General features: G+C 41.1%; 1 protein-coding gene, 3 long non-coding RNA genes and 2 pseudogenes across 9 annotated transcripts in view; 3 read left to right on the top strand and 3 right to left on the bottom strand.

Moving 5' to 3' along the window:
* The window catches only part of LOC110832269 (protein argonaute-3-like), a 137,851-nt gene that overhangs the window by 40,205 nt on the left and 82,335 nt on the right, over nucleotides 1-15,311 (bottom strand). The gene's annotated exons all lie outside the window — the stretch shown is intronic.
* Nucleotides 428-2,662, top strand: LOC147870997 (uncharacterized). Its single transcript, XR_015532924.1, has 3 exons — nucleotides 428-686; nucleotides 998-1,237; nucleotides 1,638-2,662. It is a non-coding gene; the product is annotated as an uncharacterized LOC147870997 (long non-coding RNA).
* LOC147870996 (signal recognition particle RNA) lies at nucleotides 4,109-4,369 on the bottom strand (annotated as a pseudogene).
* LOC147870995 (uncharacterized) lies at nucleotides 4,835-8,899 on the top strand. Of its 2 annotated transcripts, XR_015532919.1 has the most exons (4): nucleotides 4,835-4,964; nucleotides 5,179-5,392; nucleotides 6,884-7,123; nucleotides 7,524-8,899. It is a non-coding gene; the product is annotated as an uncharacterized LOC147870995 (long non-coding RNA). The 2 variants fall into 2 exon arrangements; XR_015532920.1 differs by lacking the exons at nucleotides 4,835-4,964; nucleotides 5,179-5,392 and adding an exon at nucleotides 6,314-6,572 and having other exon boundaries at nucleotides 7,524-8,890.
* Nucleotides 9,865-10,125, bottom strand: LOC147870994 (signal recognition particle RNA; annotated as a pseudogene).
* On the top strand, nucleotides 10,955-14,641 carry LOC147870993 (uncharacterized). 2 transcript variants are annotated; one of them, XR_015532926.1, is made up of 3 exons: nucleotides 10,955-11,154; nucleotides 12,648-12,887; nucleotides 13,286-14,641. It is a non-coding gene; the product is annotated as an uncharacterized LOC147870993 (long non-coding RNA). The 2 variants fall into 2 exon arrangements; XR_015532925.1 differs by lacking the exon at nucleotides 10,955-11,154 and adding an exon at nucleotides 12,216-12,336.

Here is a 15,311-nt window from a genome sequence, read left to right as displayed (position 1 = left end):
TATGTACATCTGTATTTCTTTTAAATTTATCTAAGTTTTCCACCACACATGATAGACAGCAGAGTATAAATTCACTTGCAAGTGGAAGTATATTAAATTTACGAAATAATTTTCTACAAGATACAATGCTTTTGACACCGGCCATTATTCTAATTAATTTGTTTTGCATGTAAAAAGTTGTCAGTGGAACCATGGTTCCGGATAATTTGACGTAAATACGTCACACTTGCTTTACAATCGAGTAAAGTTTGATTAAGACATTGCTTATTTAACTTGAATTAGTTACGCTTAAGATGGGTCTGTGGTAGATGAATGTAATGTAATGTAATGTAAGGTAACTATGTAGGTAACCATTGTTGTTTATTTGTTGATAAACAGATGACGTTTCCCAGGTAACATATCAATGAAGTTTGACGTTTTCCAGGTAACATATCAATGAAGTTTGACGTTTCCCAGGTAACATATCAATGAAGTTTGACGTTTCCCAGGTAACATAACAATGGTTATGTTACCTAAGAAACTAATTGCTACGTGATCTGTTTACTCGGCATTGTTGTGTTACATTACTGCCGTCAACAATCCGCTTTCGTTATTGCGGAAAGAACTGAGCTGTGAATCGGCTGTAGAATAAGTGCGTCGTAGAATAGATAATTTTGTGCTGGTAAAAACGTTTTAGAATATCACAGGTACTTATCTTATGTAAGAATTATTACATTACATTACATTATAGAGACGTATTTACGTCAGATTCTCCGGAACCGTAGTTCCTCTGTCAACATTTCATATCTTATATTTCTGAATCTGTAGTATTACAGAATCTGAAAAACGTGTACAATGAACACAGAAAAATACGACCTTGAACACATCCGTATGTGTTTTGTATTGTTCACTGAGGTGAACTCTAGAAACTGTGATGGGTGTGTTATAGCTTCATTGCTTAATTTAATTAACAGTAATATAAAAGTGATTTATATATTTTCAATTGTGTGTCTTTTAGATCCCGGTGACAGAAGGTGACGTCTTCAAACAATGGCAACAGATATTTGTTTATACTCTGCATTGTTGTGTTGGTATAGAAACACAACAATGCCGAGTAAACAAATAACGTAATAAATAAACAAATACCAAGCCAGTCGCATGATCACTGCTCTACAAGCAGCACATCGTCTCCGAACAGCGACAGAAAACTATTTAAGAAATGAAGAAAAGTGAGAGAAGACGTACTAACACCAACAAGGTAATCTGATACTGATAAGAATACTCATTCAAGTCATACTGCGCATTCAAGGGTTAAAACACTTGGATAAGACACAAAACTAACCACCCCTTTGGGGGGGGGGGGGTTAGTTTAGTTTCTTACTCAATGGGGAACTTCATACTTATGATTCAATTTAACATTTTAGAGTGATTAATTCAAGGAGTATGAGATGGTTAAGACATGTACCGCACAAAATTTAACAGATTCAATTGACTTTAGGTAGGTGGATGATCTGAACACGACAATGATCCTTAAGAGTTCCATAATATAAAGCAATGATTTTGACGTAAATACGTCTACACGGAAGGGTCATTCGGCGAAAAAGTGTAACGGAGATGTGTAGGATCCGTATCCGTAACGTCGTGTTTGTTTATTTCAGTCGTAATCCAGGGCGAGCCTCAGGTACTGGGCGGGCGACAGGTGGCGGATAGTGATATGAGGGTTAGCTGCGAATAAGGGGCAGTCCCGGACCGAGGCGGCAAGACCGGAGAGCGTGGGAGTGTAGCTGGTGGCAGGCTACACCCATCAAATACCACATGAGCTCAGTGCCCCCACTGCCTTGTGGGTAGGGGAGGAATCCCCAAAGGCTAAGGGAAGGAAAACCCAGACAGAAAACCAAGGGTAGAAGGGGCTGCATAGGGATAGAGAAACCAGTCCTTCTAAGGGAAAGAACCCGGAATAAAAACTTATGGAGGACGGTGGGGGGGGGTGCACATCGGACTACCAACCCAATTCTGGAAGAAGCTCACACACTGAAAGGGCCGTAGTGCTAGAGAAGAAGAGGTTGGAGCAGAAGCGCACATGTAATGAAGAAATTCGAAACTTTCATTTTGTTTGTATGTATTCTTCCTTTGTGTGTGTCTGCGTGCGCGCGCGAGCGTTTGGGTGTGTGTATGTGGCGTGGGGCGTGGGGCGTGTGGGGCCTGGTGTCCTGTCGTGTTGTATCGTGTGGTTTGGTGTGTTGTGTGGTGTGTTCTGCAGTCGTGTCGCGTCGTGTCGTGTCGTCGTGTGCTGTCGTGTCGTGTGGTGTACTGTGGTGTGGGCCGACACCACACGACACGAGACGACGCCACACGAGACGACGCCACACGACACGACGCCACACGACACGACGCCACACGAGAGGACGCCACACGAGACGACGCCACACGAGACGACGCCACACGAGACGACGCCACACGAGACGACGCCACACGAGACGACGCCACACGAGACGACGCCACACGAGACGACGCCACACGAGACGACGCCACACGAGACGACGCCACACGAGACGACGCCACACGAGACGACGCCACACGAGACGACGCCACACGAGACGACGCCACACGAGACGACGCCACACGAGACGACGCCACACGAGACGACGCCACACGAGACGACACACCACGCGACACGACTGCACACCACACCACACCACACCACACCACACCACACCACACGACAAGACACCACCCCCACACCACGCCCCAGACGCCCCACACGCCACACACACACCCAAGCGCGCGCGCACACGCACACACACACACAGAGGAGGAAGACGTACAAACCTAATGAAAGTTTCGATATTCATTACATGTCCTTCTTCTTCTTCTTTACCACTACGGCCCTTTCAGTGTGTCAGCTTCTTCCAGAATTGGGTTCTTAGCCCGATGTCCAACCCCCATAGTCCTCCAGAAGTTTTTATTCCGGGTTCTTTCCCTTAGAAGGATTGGTTTCTCTTTTCCTATGCAGCCCCTTCAACCCTTGGTTTTCTGTCAGGGTTTTCCTTCCCTGTTTTAAAGAAGTAATTGTTTTGTTTGTTTGTTTGTTCCGAAATGTAAATCGATCAATCGATAAGGAATATGAATGATATTTTATTATCTTAATTATAATAAATTTTAAATAAAATTATATTGTGATCAGACGGATTAAAATAAATAATTGATATAATTGTTTTATTTCCATTGTCATAAATATTGTACAGATTTCTTCCAATTTTGGGCTGTGGTCTCCAGAAACCAAGTTTTATTGCTGGAGAGTGGCCATGTTTGAAGAATATTCAGATTTCATATTTATTAGAATGTGGAACAGGAAATCTACCTTTTAGTTTTTAGTTTTCATTTTTATGTTTGATTAGTGGAGTTAGGCTTTGAAATTTTCTATTATGATATATATTTAAAAAATGCTTTTTCATAGGTTAAAAAGCATACATACAGATTATGTGAATTTAAAGTTAAATTTGATAAATTATGCATGGAAATAGTTAAATAAATGGAATGATTGTTAATTTATAAATAATGATAGTTCATCATATAAATTGGAGTATTAAAACATCAGTAGGTCTCACAAGTTCTCTGCAGAATATATTTGTTTTAATTTGGAATGAACATTCTTCTCCATAATTGCAAAATCTGTGAGGTGGCAATTCAGCCCTACTGGCTCTCGTGACTGGACCAAATTATCCCAGGCCGGGAGGTGGTACGGTTGTGGGATGGTAATAGCGGTTAAGCCAAAAAACTTAATAAATGAACCCCCGATTAAACAACAAGGGATATTTAATAAAAATATATATAAATTCAAAAGGAGAACAAACTCCCAAGGCTCAGGCTCCGGTAGGGGGTTACAACCCAAAAAATATCAGACCTATCTGTCTCCAAGCTGAGTCGTTCTCTGCCCGGCGGACACACACACACACAGACTGTCTGCCCTGCTGTCTCATCTGGGTCTCGAAGCCGCCGACTCCAAAGAACTTCGAGAGAGCAGATAGGCTACTCGAGCCATGAGACATGGCTCATCCTCCCCCCCCCCCAAAAAAAAAAAAATCCCAGGGCCGGGGTTGTCGTAGTACAGGTGCCGGTAGCTCCGATCACAGGTGACTTCCGGTCTGCTCTAAAGCAGCTCCCAGTCTTCATGCGCGATCCCATTACAGCATCATACGGGTGAGTTTCCTCTCTGGCCCGATCCACCCCTCCTTAAACAACCTGGCCACCCCGGGCTCCCCCCAGGGTGTCCATATTGATACCGAGCTTAGCTGTGGGACACAGAACACCAGAACTCCCAACCTCAAGTCATTTCTCAACACTTAGCCTCTAAGTAGTTGGATTACAGGAGTTCGTCACCACTCCCAGCACGTCGGAGCCCCAGCCCTGGCTTTCAGCTTCGTTGTGGGCACCGAAAGTGCATACGCAGAGTCACGACCGAGTAGACACCCCCCCCCCACCAAAAAAAAAAAATGAAAGTGATAGTGGAACCACGGTTCCGGAGAATTTGACGTAAATACGTCTTTACGGAAAGGAAGTTTATATATTGGCTTTATTCTAAATATTCCCTTCATACATGCTGTACAATTGAGATAAGTTTGATTAAGACTTTGCTTATTTAACCTGAATTAGTTACGCTTAAGATGGGTCTGTGGTAGCTGAAATATCTTTTTTTTATTTTTACTATAAAAATTTGTGATTTCGTCGTCATCAATCAACAATGTCAACAGATATTTGTTTATACTCTGCATTGTTGTGTTGGTATAGAAACACAACAATGCCGAGTAAACAAATAACGCTTCACAACAAAGAAATCAAAAAATATCAAGCCAGTCGCATTATCACTGCTCCAGAAGCAGCAGACCGCAATCTTGATTATCGACTGACAGTTGGCTTAAAACATCAGAAAAGCGAAAGAAGACGTCATCAAGTATTTGAAGTACCAACTCCAACAACTTCACAAGGTAAACTGATCCTCATTCGATATATTACGATTACGAAAACTATTATGATCGATTTTAAGACGAAGATTTGCAAGGGTGGGGATGGACGTAGAAAGTTGACTGAACAAGAACAGCGACGTAAAGACGTAGAATATCAGATTAGAGAACGCGCTCCGGAAGGAGCGCCCTGCTCTAGTCTTCTACTATAAAAATTTGTGATTTTCGTTGCCTTCAGGAAATGTCTTCAAACAATGTCAACAGATATTTGTTTATACTCTGCATTGTTGTGTTGGTATAGAAACACAACAATGCCGAGTAAACAAATAACGCTTCACAACAAAGAAATCAAAAAATACCAAGCCAGTCGCATTATCACTGCTCTACAAGCAGCACATCGTCTCCGAACAGCGACAGAAAACTATTTAAGAAATGGAGAAAAGTGAGAGAAGGTAATCTGATACTGATAATAATACTCATTCAAGTCAAACTGCTTACGAACACTGACGCCTCTGTGTTTAAATTATATTTAGGCGATAAATACAATGAAAGGAAGGGGTTAAAAGACTTGAGTAAGACACAAAAAAAAACCCTCCGAAGGGGGGGGGGTTAGTTTAGTTTCTTACTCAAGATTTTAACAAATTAATATACAAAAACCTCAGAATTCTAAATTTTAAAAAGAAATGCAAAACTTGCTTTACGTATAGATTATAGCTATACATAAAGCTTAAAAATGTTCAGCAGAGATGAAAGCATCTACGGAATAGTAAGAGTGAGTGAAGAGGTAATATTTCAATGCAGGCTTATACCTTTATATAATAACTTAGACTTTTAACTGTTGGAAGATTATTAAACAACTTGATACCTGTATAGTAGACTCCTTTTTGATATTTAGTAAGGTTAGGATTTGGCACATAGAGATCACGTTTCCATCTTGTATTTAAATTATGTACATCTGTATTTCTTTTAAATTTATCTAAGTTTTCCACCACACATGATAGACAGCAGAGTATAAATTCACTTGCAAGTGGAAGTATATTAAATTTACGAAATAATTTTCTACAAGATACAATGCTTTTGACACCGGCCATTATTCTAATTAATTTGTTTTGCATGTAAAAAGTTGTCAGTGGAACCATGGTTCCGGATAATTTGACGTAAATACGTCACACTTGCTTTACAATCGAGTAAAGTTTGATTAAGACATTGCTTATTTAACTTGAATTAGTTACGCTTAAGATGGGTCTGTGGTAGATGAATGTAATGTAATGTAATGTAAGGTAACTATGTAGGTAACCATTGTTGTTTATTTGTTGATAAACAGATGACGTTTCCCAGGTAACATATCAATGAAGTTTGACGTTTTCCAGGTAACATATCAATGAAGTTTGACGTTTCCCAGGTAACATATCAATGAAGTTTGACGTTTCCCAGGTAACATAACAATGGTTATGTTACCTAAGAAACTAATTGCTACGTGATCTGTTTACTCGGCATTGTTGTGTTACATTACTGCCGTCAACAATCCGCTTTCGTTATTGCGGAAAGAACTGAGCTGTGAATCGGCTGTAGAATAAGTGCGTCGTAGAATAGATAATTTTGTGCTGGTAAAAACGTTTTAGAATATCACAGGTACTTATCTTATGTAAGAATTATTACATTACATTACATTATAGAGACGTATTTACGTCAGATTCTCCGGAACCGTAGTTCCTCTGTCAACATTTCATATCTTATATTTCTGAATCTGTAGTATTACAGAATCTGAAAAACGTGTACAATGAACACAGAAAAATACGACCTTGAACACATCCGTATGTGTTTTGTATTGTTCACTGAGGTGAACTCTAGAAACTGTGATGGGTGTGTTATAGCTTCATTGCTTAATTTAATTAACAGTAATATAAAAGTGATTTATATATTTTCAATTGTGTGTCTTTTAGATCCCGGTGACAGAAGGTGACGTCTTCAAACAATGGCAACAGATATTTGTTTATACTCTGCATTGTTGTGTTGGTATAGAAACACAACAATGCCGAGTAAACAAATAACGTAATAAATAAACAAATACCAAGCCAGTCGCATGATCACTGCTCTACAAGCAGCACATCGTCTCCGAACAGCGACAGAAAACTATTTAAGAAATGAAGAAAAGTGAGAGAAGACGTACTAACACCAACAAGGTAATCTGATACTGATAAGAATACTCATTCAAGTCATACTGCGCATTCAAGGGTTAAAACACTTGGATAAGACACAAAACTAACCACCCCTTTGGGGGGGGGGGGGTTAGTTTAGTTTCTTACTCAATGGGGAACTTCATACTTATGATTCAATTTAACATTTTAGAGTGATTAATTCAAGGAGTATGAGATGGTTAAGACATGTACCGCACAAAATTTAACAGATTCAATTGACTTTAGGTAGGTGGATGATCTGAACACGACAATGATCCTTAAGAGTTCCATAATATAAAGCAATGATTTTGACGTAAATACGTCTACACGGAAGGGTCATTCGGCGAAAAAGTGTAACGGAGATGTGTAGGATCCGTATCCGTAACGTCGTGTTTGTTTATTTCAGTCGTAATCCAGGGCGAGCCTCAGGTACTGGGCGGGCGACAGGTGGCGGATAGTGATATGAGGGTTAGCTGCGAATAAGGGGCAGTCCCGGACCGAGGCGGCAAGACCGGAGAGCGTGGGAGTGTAGCTGGTGGCAGGCTACACCCATCAAATACCACATGAGCTCAGTGCCCCCACTGCCTTGTGGGTAGGGGAGGAATCCCCAAAGGCTAAGGGAAGGAAAACCCAGACAGAAAACCAAGGGTAGAAGGGGCTGCATAGGGATAGAGAAACCAGTCCTTCTAAGGGAAAGAACCCGGAATAAAAACTTATGGAGGACGGTGGGGGGGGGTGCACATCGGACTACCAACCCAATTCTGGAAGAAGCTCACACACTGAAAGGGCCGTAGTGCTAGAGAAGAAGAGGTTGGAGCAGAAGCGCACATGTAATGAAGAAATTCGAAACTTTCATTTTGTTTGTATGTATTCTTCCTTTGTGTGTGTCTGCGTGCGCGCGCGAGCGTTTGGGTGTGTGTATGTGGCGTGGGGCGTGGGGCGTGTGGGGCCTGGTGTCCTGTCGTGTTGTATCGTGTGGTTTGGTGTGTTGTGTGGTGTGTTCTGCAGTCGTGTCGCGTCGTGTCGTGTCGTCGTGTGCTGTCGTGTCGTGTGGTGTACTGTGGTGTGGGCCGACACCACACGACACGAGACGACGCCACACGAGACGACGCCACACGACACGACGCCACACGACACGACGCCACACGAGAGGACGCCACACGAGACGACGCCACACGAGACGACGCCACACGAGACGACGCCACACGAGACGACGCCACACGAGACGACGCCACACGAGACGACGCCACACGAGACGACACACCACGCGACACGTCAGCACACCACACGACACGACACTACACGACTGCACACCACACCACACCACACCACACGACAAGACACCACCCCCACACCACGCCCCAGACGCCCCACACGCCACACACACACCCAAGCGCGCGCGCACACGCACACACACACACAGAGGAGGAAGACGTACAAACCTAATGAAAGTTTCGATATTCATTACATGTCCTTCTTCTTCTTCTTTACCACTACGGCCCTTTCAGTGTGTCAGCTTCTTCCAGAATTGGGTTCTTAGCCCGATGTCCAACCCCCATAGTCCTCCAGAAGTTTTTATTCCGGGTTCTTTCCCTTAGAAGGATTGGTTTCTCTTTTCCTATGCAGCCCCTTCAACCCTTGGTTTTCTGTCAGGGTTTTCCTTCCCTGTTTTAAAGAAGTAATTGTTTTGTTTGTTTGTTTGTTCCGAAATGTAAATCGATCAATCGATAAGGAATATGAATGATATTTTATTATCTTAATTATAATAAATTTTAAATAAAATTATATTGTGATCAGACGGATTAAAATAAATAATTGATATAATTGTTTTATTTCCATTGTCATAAATATTGTACAGATTTCTTCCAATTTTGGGCTGTGGTCTCCAGAAACCAAGTTTTATTGCTGGAGAGTGGCCATGTTTGAAGAATATTCAGATTTCATATTTATTAGAATGTGGAACAGGAAATCTACCTTTTAGTTTTTAGTTTTCATTTTTATGTTTGATTAGTGGAGTTAGGCTTTGAAATTTTCTATTATGATATATATTTAAAAAATGCTTTTTCATAGGTTAAAAAGCATACATACAGATTATGTGAATTTAAAGTTAAATTTGATAAATTATGCATGGAAATAGTTAAATAAATGGAATGATTGTTAATTTATAAATAATGATAGTTCATCATATAAATTGGAGTATTAAAACATCAGTAGGTCTCACAAGTTCTCTGCAGAATATATTTGTTTTAATTTGGAATGAACATTCTTCTCCATAATTGCAAAATCTGTGAGGTGGCAATTCAGCCCTACTGGCTCTCGTGACTGGACCAAATTATCCCAGGCCGGGAGGTGGTACGGTTGTGGGATGGTAATAGCGGTTAAGCCAAAAAACTTAATAAATGAACCCCCGATTAAACAACAAGGGATATTTAATAAAAATATATATAAATTCAAAAGGAGAACAAACTCCCAAGGCTCAGGCTCCGGTAGGGGGTTACAACCCAAAAAATATCAGACCTATCTGTCTCCAAGCTGAGTCGTTCTCTGCCCGGCGGACACACACACACACAGACTGTCTGCCCTGCTGTCTCATCTGGGTCTCGAAGCCGCCGACTCCAAAGAACTTCGAGAGAGCAGATAGGCTACTCGAGCCATGAGACATGGCTCATCCTCCCCCCCCCCCCCCAAAAAAAAAAAAAGATCCCAGGGCCGGGGTTGTCGTAGTACAGGTGCCGGTAGCTCCGATCACAGGTGACTTCCGGTCTGCTCTAAAGCAGCTCCCAGTCTTCATGCGCGATCCCATTACAGCATCATACGGGTGAGTTTCCTCTCTGGCCCGATCCACCCCTCCTTAAACAACCTGGCCACCCCGGGCTCCCCCCAGGGTGTCCATATTGATACCGAGCTTAGCTGTGGGACACAGAACACCAGAACTCCCAACCTCAAGTCATTTCTCAACACTTAGCCTCTAAGTAGTTGGATTACAGGAGTTCGTCACCACTCCCAGCACGTCGGAGCCCCAGCCCTGGCTTTCAGCTTCGTTGTGGGCACCGAAAGTGCATACGCAGAGTCACGACCGAGTAGACACCCCCCCCCCCCACCAAAAAAAAAAAATGAAAGTGATAGTGGAACCACGGTTCCGGAGATTTTGACGTAAATACGTCTTTACGGAAAGGAAGTTTATATATTGGCTTTATTCTAAATATTCCCTTCATACATGCTGTACAATTGAGATAAGTTTGATTAAGACTTTGCTTATTTAACCTGAATTAGTTACGCTTAAGATGGGTCTGTGGTAGCTGAAATATCTTTTTTTTTATTTTTACTATAAAAATTTGTGATTTCGTCGTCATCAATCAACAATGTCAACAGATATTTGTTTATACTCTGCATTGTTGTGTTGGTATAGAAACACAACAATGCCGAGTAAACAAATAACGCTTCACAACAAAGAAATCAAAAAATATCAAGCCAGTCGCATTATCACTGCTCCAGAAGCAGCAGACCGCAATCTTGATTATCGACTGACAGTTGGCTTAAAACATCAGAAAAGCGAAAGAAGACGTCATCAAGTATTTGAAGTACCAACTCCAACAACTTCACAAGGTAAACTGATCCTCATTCGATATATTACGATTACGAAAACTATTATGATCGATTTTAAGACGAAGATTTGCAAGGGTGGGGATGGACGTAGAAAGGTGACTGAACAAGAACAGCGACGTAAAGACGTAGAATATCAGATTAGAGAACGCGCTCCGGAAGGAGCGCCCTGCTCTAGTCTTCTACTATAAAAATTTGTGATTTTCGTTGTCTTCAGGAAATGACGTCTTCAAACAATGTCAACAGATATTTGTTTATACTCTGCATTGTTGTGTTGGTATTTAAACACAACAATGCCGAGTAAACAAATAACACTTCACAACAAAGAAATCAAAAAATACCAAGCCAGTCGCATTATCACTGCTCTACAAGCAGCACATCGTCTCCGAACAGCGACAGAAAACTATTTAAGAAATGGAGAAAAGTGAGAGAAGGTAATCTGATACTGATAATAATACTCATTCAAGTCAAACTGCTTACGAAAACTGACGCCTCTGTGTTTAAATTATATTTAGGCGATAAATACAATGAAAGGAAGGGGTTAAAAGACTTGAGTAAGACACAAAAAAAACCCTCCGAAGGGGGGGGGGGGGTTAGTTTAGTTTCTTACTCAAGATTTTAACAAATTAATATACAAAAACCTCAGAATTCTAAATTTTAAAAAGAAATGCAAAACTTGCTTTACGTATAGGTTATAGCTATACATAAAGCTTAAAAATGTTCAGCAGAGATGAAAGCATCTACGGAATAGTAAGAGTGAGTGAAGAGGTAATATTTCAATGCAGGCTTATACCTTTATATAATAACTTAGACTTTTAACTGTTGGAAGATTATTAAACAACTTGATACCTGTATAGTAGACTCCTTTTTGATATTTAGTAAGGTTAGGATTTGGCACATAGAGATCACGTTTCCATCTTGTATTTAAATTATGTACATCTGTATTTCTTTTAAATTTATCTAAGTTTTCCACCACACATGATAGACAGCAGAGTATAAATTCACTTGCAAGTGGAAGTATATTAAATTTACGAAATAATTTTCTACAAGATACAATGCTTTTGACACCGGCCATTATTCTAATTAATTTGTTTTGCATGTAAAAAGTTGTCAGTGGAACCATGGTTCCGGATAATTTGACGTAAATACGTCACACTTGCTTTACAATCGAGTAAAGTTTGATTAAGACATTGCTTATTTAACTTGAATTAGTTACGCTTAAGATGGGTCTGTGGTAGATGAATGTAATGTAATGTAATGTAAGGTAACTATGTAGGTAACCATTGTTGTTTATTTGTTGATAAACAGATGACGTTTCCCAGGTAACATATCAATGAAGTTTGACGTTTTCCAGGTAACATATCAATGAAGTTTGACGTTTCCCAGGTAACATATCAATGAAGTTTGACGTTTCTCAGGTAACATAACAATGGTTATGTTACCTAAGAAACTAATTGCTACGTGATCTGTTTACTCGGCATTGTTGTGTTACATTACTGCCGTCAACAATCCGCTTTCGTTATTGCGGAAAGAACTGAGCTGTGAATCGGCTGTAGAATAAGTGCGTCGTAGAATAGATAATTTTGTGCTGGTAAAAACGTTTTAGAATATCACAGGTACTTATCTTATGTAAGAATTATTACATTACATTACATTATAGAGACGTATTTACGTCAGATTCTCCGGAACCGTAGTTCCTCTGTCAACATTTCATATCTTATATTTTTTAATCTGTAGTATTACAGAATCTGAAAAACGTGTACAATGAACACAGAAAAATACGACCTTGAACACATCCGTATGTGTTTTGTATTGTTCACTGAGGTGAACTCTAGAAACTGTGATGGGTGTGTTATAGCTTCATTGCTTAATTTAATTAACAGTAATATAAAAGTGATTTATATATTTTCAATTGTGTGTCTTTTAGATCCCGGTGACAGAAGGTGACGTCTTCAAACAATGGCAACAGATATTTGTTTATACTCTGCATTGTTGTGTTGGTATAGAAACACAACAATGCCGAGTAAACAAATAACGTAATAAATAAACAAATACCAAGCCAGTCGCATGATCACTGCTCTACAAGCAGCACATCGTCTCCGAACAGCGACAGAAAACTATTTAAGAAATGAAGAAAAGTGAGAGAAGACGTACTAACACCAACAAGGTAATCTGATACTGATAAGAATACTCATTCAAGTCATACTGCGCATTCAAGGGTTAAAACACTTGGATAAGACACAAAACTAACCACCCCTTTGGGGGGGGGGGTTAGTTTAGTTTCTTACTCAATGGGGAACTTCATACTTATGATTCAATTTAACATTTTAGAGTGATTAATTCAAGGAGTATGAGATGGTTAAGACATGTACCGCACAAAATTTAACAGATTCAATTGACTTTAGGTAGGTGGATGATCTGAACACGACAATGAACCTTAAGAGTTCCATAATATAAAGCAATGATTTTGACGTAAATACGTCTACACGGAAGGGTCATTCGGCGAAAAAGTGTAACGGAGATGTGTAGGATCCGTATCCGTAACGTCGTGTTTGTTTATTTCAGTCGTAATCCAGGGCGAGCCTCAGGTACTGGGCGGGCGACAGGTGGCGGATAGTGATATGAGGGTTAGCTGCGAATAAGGGGCAGTCCCGGACCGAGGCGGCAAGACCGGAGAGCGTGGGAGTGTAGCTGGTGGCAGGCTACACCCATCAAATACCACATGAGCTCAGTGCCCCCACTGCCTTGTGGGTAGGGGAGGAATCCCCAAAGGCTAAGGGAAGGAAAACCCTGACAGAAAACCAAGGGTAGAAGGGGCTGCATAGGGATAGAGAAACCAGTCCTTCTAAGGGAAAGAACCCGGAATAAAAACTTATGGAGGACGGTGGGGGGGGTGCACATCGGACTACCAACCCAATTCTGGAAGAAGCTCACACACTGAAAGGGCCGTAGTGCTAGAGAAGAAGAGGTTGGAGCAGAAGCGCACATGTAATGAAGAAATTCGAAACTTTCATTTTGTTTGTATGTATTCTTCCTTTGTGTGTGTCTGCGTGCGCGCGCGAGCGTTTGGGTGTGGGTATGTGGCGTGGGGCGTGGGGCGTGTGGGGCCTGGTGTCCTGTCGTGTTGTATCGTGTGGTTTGGTGTGTTGTGTGGTGTGTTCTGCAGTCGTGTCGCGTCGTGTCGTGTCGTCGTGTGCTGTCGTGTCGTGTGGTGTACTGTGGTGTGGGCCGACACCACACGACACGAGACGACGCCACACGAGACGACGCCACACGACATGACGCCACACGACACGACGCCACACGAGAGGACGCCACACGAGACGACGCCACACGAGACGACGCCACACGAGACGACGCCACACGAGACGACGCCACACGAGACGACGCCACACGAGACGACACACCACGCGACACGTCAGCACACCACACGACACGACACTACACGACTGCACACCACACCACACCACACCACACGACAAGACACCACCCCCACACCACGCCCCAGACGCCCCACACGCCACACACACACCCAAGCGCGCGCGCACACGCACACACACACACAGAGGAGGAAGACGTACAAACCTAATGAAAGTTTCGATATTCATTACATGTCCTTCTTCTTCTTCTTTACCACTACGGCCCTTTCAGTGTGTCAGCTTCTTCCAGAATTGGGTTCTTAGCCCGATGTCCAACCCCCATAGTCCTCCAGAAGTTTTTATTCCGGGTTCTTTCCCTTAGAAGGATTGGTTTCTCTTTTCCTATGCAGCCCCTTCAACCCTTGGTTTTCTGTCAGGGTTTTCCTTCCCTGTTTTAAAGAAGTAATTGTTTTGTTTGTTTGTTTGTTCCGAAATGTAAATCGATCAATCGATAAGGAATATGAATGATATTTTATTATCTTAATTATAATAAATTTTAAATAAAATTATATTGTGATCAGACGGATTAAAATAAATAATTGATATAATTGTTTTATTTCCATTGTCATAAATATTGTACAGATTTCTTCCAATTTTGGGCTGTGGTCTCCAGAAACCAAGTTTTATTGCTGGAGAGTGGCCATGTTTGAAGAATATTCAGATTTCATATTTATTAGAATGTGGAACAGGAAATCTACCTTTTAGTTTTTAGTTTTCATTTTTATGTTTGATTAGTGGAGTTAGGCTTTGAAATTTTCTATTATGATATATATTTAAAAAATGCTTTTTCATAGGTTAAAAAGCATACATACAGATTATGTGAATTTAAAGTTAAATTTGATAAATTATGCATGGAAATAGTTAAATAAATGGAATGATTGTTAATTTATAAATAATGATAGTTCATCATATAAATTGGAGTATTAAAACATCAGTAGGTCTCACAAGTTCTCTGCAGAATATATTTGTTTTAATTTGGAATGAACATTCTTCTCCATAATTGCAAAATCTGTGAGGTGGCAATTCAGCCCTACTGGCTCTCGTGACTGGACCAAATTATCCCAGGCCGGGAGGTGGTACGGTTGTGGGATGGTAATAGCGGTTAAGCCAAAAAACTTAATAAATGAACCCCCGATTAAACAACAAGGGATATTTAATAAAAATATATATAA

Source organism: Zootermopsis nevadensis, unplaced genomic scaffold (genome assembly GCF_977971745.1).
Source record: "Zootermopsis nevadensis isolate Lab colony 2312 unplaced genomic scaffold, Znev_1.0 Znev_ptg000076l, whole genome shotgun sequence".
Lineage (NCBI taxonomy): Eukaryota > Metazoa > Arthropoda > Insecta > Blattodea > Termopsidae > Zootermopsis > Zootermopsis nevadensis.
The sequence above is the reverse complement of the archived record's forward strand: the minus strand, read 5'-3'. Positions and strand labels throughout refer to the sequence as shown.